Source organism: Pygoscelis adeliae, unplaced genomic scaffold, assembly GCF_000699105.1.
Source record: "Pygoscelis adeliae isolate BGI_AS28 unplaced genomic scaffold, ASM69910v1 Scaffold113, whole genome shotgun sequence".
Lineage (NCBI taxonomy): Eukaryota > Metazoa > Chordata > Aves > Sphenisciformes > Spheniscidae > Pygoscelis > Pygoscelis adeliae.
Genome location: NW_008825108.1, coordinates 3,958,113 through 3,963,444, shown reverse-complemented (window position 1 = coordinate 3,963,444; position 5,332 = coordinate 3,958,113). Strand labels below are relative to the sequence as shown.

At 35.2% G+C, this 5,332-nt stretch overlaps 1 protein-coding gene across 1 annotated transcript in view; it reads left to right on the top strand.

Moving 5' to 3' along the window:
- The first annotated feature begins 2,437 nt into the window (after positions 1-2,437).
- ZDHHC17 (zinc finger, DHHC-type containing 17) overlaps positions 2,438-5,332 on the top strand; it is a 56,426-nt gene continuing 53,531 nt past the window's right edge. Inside the window, exon 1 of the mRNA XM_009327530.1 lies at positions 2,438-2,537. The gene's annotated coding sequence lies outside the window, so the exon portion shown is untranslated. The remainder of the gene's footprint in view (positions 2,538-5,332) is intronic.

Sequence of the window (5,332 nt, the reverse complement as noted above, 5' to 3'; positions counted from 1 at the left end):
ATTAGTTGTCACGTGTGATTTGGATGACAGCAGATGCCCTGTTACACTTTTAGGTTGTGTCTCCTGTAGAGATGGCCACAGAGCAGCCTTCCTGCTGGGCTGGCAATGCTTAACTGGTTAATCTAGTTAATTTTTCAGGCTTAGGAAAAAAAAAAAATGCCACAAAATAACATTGTGGTTATTTTAGATGTACTCTGCTGATCATTTAGGTACTGCGTGAAATTGAAAAATTTATTTTTCTGAAGAAAAGTCTAAGCATAAGAATAAATCTATTTTGAAATGAAGACTTTTGCTGCGCTAGTTCTTAGTGTCACTATGTTCTGGTTTTAAAGCTCTAAACACTTGAATTTCTTGAAAAGTTTTTTGATGTATAAAATGTCATGAATGTTCTAACTATATAAATGACTATATTAATTTGGTATAATTTAGTACTACAAAATGTACTTAATGCATTAGAATTTCTCTTAATTTGTTTTTTTTTCCCTGTCTGAAATAGGTACATTGTATATGAGAAATACAAACATGCTCTACTGAAGTTACTTGGTTTTGAAATTAATACTGAGAGTTTTTGGATTTGCAACTAGACTACCTTCTCAATAGTTTACTCTGAGGTTATAAGTGGTATAAGTTTTTAGACTTCTGCTTAAGTGTCACTTCAGTATGTTGAAATCTGGAAATAGATATTTAAAACATGGTTTTCAGATTTAAGTCTTCTTTTTATCTCTCTGAGAGATACATAATGCATGTAATAATTTTAGGATAGAAGTACCTTTAAAACAACTTTAATGAGAAAAATTTGTAATGACTGATTTGATTACCCAGCATCCGGTCATTGGGAAGGCATTGTGTTTATACAGCTGAGATGAGTTAAGTTCCAGATTGAAGAGAGTCAGAGGGCAGAGTTGACTTGTCTGCATGCAAGCTCGGTATTTAAACTACCAGTGCAGTCAACAGAGAGCTGGTTAATGTTGTCGCAGAAAGCTGGACAACACTTTGGCTGACTAGCCACAACTAGACACAGTAAGAAGTTACTAATGCTTCTCATTGTAACCAACAGCTCCTTTTGCAGAAGTTATTGCACAGCTGAGAGAATGTGAGACATGGGAGACGTGCTCATCTTGGCAATAGGAAGACTTCCTAGTCCTAATATGTCTCTTAGTCACTGAAGCTAGCGGGGCAACATTTGCCTCTTGGGAGAGAAGGTGATAGGGATTTGTGACTCCAAATCCTTGTTAAGGTTAGGTGTATTATGTCATGGTTGTCTTGACTCAGGGTATCTTTATTTCAAAAAAATAAAAATCTGTCTAGTATAATAATGAAAAAGTTGATCACTCATTCTAATAACTAAGTGGAAGTTGGAACCTTAATTAAACATCTTTCATAAGGTGTTTAAAAGTATTTCCAGGTATAGATTAAAGAAACAAAATTTCTGCTCGTGGAACTATATGCTAGGGAAAACTAAGTAAAGTTAAATAACACATTTTAATAAAATAAATTGAAATGCATTTTCAGAGCTTTCAGGGAGCTTGCTTGTCTTCTTGCTTCACTGTTCCAGTTCTCACACTTTTCTGTGTAGCTATGCTGAATTGCACCGTTGATACACAGAGGCAATCAGCTATAGTTTTTGTAATAAATGGAAAATTGTCTAGAAGCTGTATAAAACTAATCAATTTCAACTTGCTGAGCTGACTTTCACATGCATGCAGTTTGTAAAGAAAAATGGTATGTTGCTGCCCTTGTGATCTGTCAATACAATGTTCCACCAAGAGAAGCATTAAGGGTTGAAGCGTTGCCCTTCATCAAAAGAATTAAGTTTGTAGGGAGCTGTATCTGGTGAAGAACATGTCATGATCATGCCATTTATTTCTGAGACCCATGGGTTAAACATACGTTGATCACCTCTGAAGCTGGGATTGGAGTTGAAGAATCAATAAAGTATTAATAGGTTCTAGTCACTGGTATTAATCATTCCCAATTATTTATTTTCTAGAAGGTATTTGACTATGCTATTTGAAATATGACATTTATTTGTAGTAGCAGAGTGAGACTTTGTCAGTTTATGGCCAGTAGCTTTCTTTAGCTATGCTATGTTGCATTTATAAAAACAAACAAAGAAACTCAAAACAAACACATAATTGTGGTTACTTTTTGTTAGTGTTCTAAAAAAATACCCCAGCATGGGATTTGGCAGAACTCTGCTATTACAGGTGGTGTCTTCTGGAAGGCGTTTGAAATCTATACTAGAGAAATACAGTGGCCTGCTTTGCAAAATGCAGAAATGTGGCCAGTCAGCTTACAACCCTCAGATTTAGGTAGCTTTATAGTTTATTGAACTGGGTACTGTTTTTAGTTTTGCTTATAGGAATTTTTTTTTCTGAGAATCTTTAGTAATGCTGATTTTGGTGTTCTAATAGCAAGTTTCTCTTTCTTTAGGAAATAAAGCCTCAAAGCCATTACAACCATGGATACAGTGAATCTCTTGGACGGAAAAGCCACATTGATGATTACAGCACTTGGGACATTGTCAAAGCCACACAGTAAGTTTATTTCTGAGTGTTAGATTTGTCTGTGTCTGTATTAGTTAAAAAAACAGTAAAATGGATTTTTTTTATTTGCATAAAGTGGAAGGTGAACTGCATTTGTAGATACAGTAGTGGAAGATTTCAGAAGTGAACTCTACAAAATTACTGTTGAGACAAATTTATGAGCATTGTATGAAAATATGTGGGAGGAATTATGGTAAGTTGTAAATATAGGTGGTTGCTGGACAGATTGTTAGAAGAGAATGTATGGTTTTTTTCCTGTTGGTACTGTTTATTTTCTGTAGGTGATGATTAAGAGGTAGGTGGGCAACACTGATACACAAACATGAGTTTCCTTGATTTGTTGGCATCATTTATAGGTTAGAAGGAATGTGTCTCTGTGTAACTTTGTTCATCATCTCTCATTCTGCAGTTTCAGCACTCCTATGAAACTGTGTTTATTGCTGAGAAAGGGTTGTAGGAGTAAACTGTGTGCAAATTTAATAATTGCGTTCTTAATGCAGATGAATTATACAAGTTTGTCTTCTACACAGTCCTGTAGTACATACTAACAAGACCTCCTGAAGAATTGTCATGACACTACTTTTTAGCTTGCTATTGTTTACCATTCAGAAACCACCACCACTGTCACCTTTCATCAGTGAGCTGATAGTTTTGTAAGATTTTTGTTTTTCTTGTTAATGTATTGTTAATTTGAATGCTTAAACTATTATGTATCTTGCTGAGCTATTTGCCTTTTTCTTTTTGAAAGAAAATTTTTCTTTCCTTTTTCCTAAAAGGCATCTCTTCCAACTGAGAGCAGCTTTGCAGCTCTGCATGTGACACAGGCCCCATTTAGGTTTAGGAACTATGTACTTCCCTTCACTTTTTGTTTTGAGTTGTGAGGAGTTTAACTTTCTGAAATAGATGTTGACTGACTCTGCAATTGTTGCTCTAAATACTTCAACAGTAATACTACAACCTATAATCCTCATATTAGGGGATTTTTGGAAATGAAAATATGGGCATAGCGTCAAACTAGCTGCTTCTTAAAAGCATTGGAAATACGACAGCAGAAGTGGTTTTGCAAGTTACCTGTTTCCATTCTTGTATGCTCATTGCATGTTTGAAACCCGAAAACACATTTGGTCCGTTAGCCCTCAAATGTAGGCTGCTCTATGCTTTCAGCTGAGTTATAATTCTTTCCCGGTCTCCTCAAACAAGAATCAAAAGGGATGTGAGTTATCTGTTACGTGCCCTCACGGTCATGGTGAGACGTGATTTACAGAGAGGATGACATCTCACTAGAGAGGACTATAGTTTCGTATCATAGCCCTAATTGTTAGTATCACAGGGAAGGGGGGCTGTCAGCATGGGTGTATGATCCAGTTGTGGTATCCAGACAGCACTTCCCTGACCTGGGGGAGAACTCACCTTTTATTTTAAAGAATTTACTAGGATTTGAAGACCGTGATATATAAAACAGCTGTCTTAAAGGGAAAAATCTCTGAAGTTTCAGGCAGAAAATAAACCCACCAAACATCATAAGGCTTGCAATAAAATAAATAATGCTGCTGATATATTAATTCAGTGTTATTAAAAAGATGAACAGTTCCTATTAAAATGATGCAGTTATTCACTTTTGTAGAAATATAACCTCTCTCTCATATGTATGAAAAATAGGTGATCTTATCTTCTACCCCTTGTCCTCAAAAATCAATATTCGTTTAGATTAAAATATCTGCTGATTTTGATTACTTTTTAGTTCAATGCTAATGTAAGAAAGATGCCACAAAAGGTTTTGTAAAAAAGGGCCACTCATCTATCTCCCAGAACTCCCCTCCCCAAGCAGTTCAGTAAGTTCAAGCAAAACGTAGCCAAATAGAATAAGAGTTATTTTCAGTCTCTTAGTTTGGGTGGGTTTTTTTGTTTCCCAGGTCCAGACATGTAGCATTCAGCATGGGATTGGCAGTGCAGTTACTTTTTTTTTTTCAGAACACTTCAAAACTTCCCCAAAAGTTCCACAGGTTTTTTAGTGTGATACAGTCAAATGGTAGCTGGGGTGCTTACCATTAGTTAAATGAAATTCTGTTGGTCTCGAGAATGGTCTAATAGCTAATTATAATAATGAAGTTGTGTATCTTCCTCTGTTTAAGAAAAAAAAAGTCAAACCGATCTGTCAGCCAAAATGATTTGGCATTTCATGTAAGGCCACTTAAATTGTAGGCCTCTTGACAGGTATATTTCACCATAGCATAAGTTGTTTGCTATTAAATTTGTAATAATCCAAGTAGGAAGCAGGTAGTCATGTCATATAAGTTGCTAGTCAGTCATTTAATTTTTTTCATAATCCTTGTTGTTCTTACAGTATTCGATGTGCTACATTATTAAAAGTTTCTCCTGTGAAAGTAACTAGTTATATTATTGTTGCGACATACATGAAAATGGGGGACATAGTTCCTTAAACCTTAAAGATGATGATGAAAAATGGGATGAAAAGGTTTAAAACTCATCTATACTTCATATATGCTATTTGACTGTAGAATTCTATTTTGAGATGTTGAGTTTATTGGCACTTGATTACAGAGAAATAAAACAATGTTAGTAAAATAATTCATTTGCTTTTATGTTTTTCAACAAGGGAAAATAAGAGCTTGCAAGCTCCACACGCTTTTCCAGAAGTATTTGTTGTTTCATATCTTGTTGAACTGTTTGTGTGCTTTACCACCTTGGTCTGTACATTGGACACTCATTAAATTAACATGCTCATACACTATGAGCTACAAATCTAATGACCTCTTACAATCAAA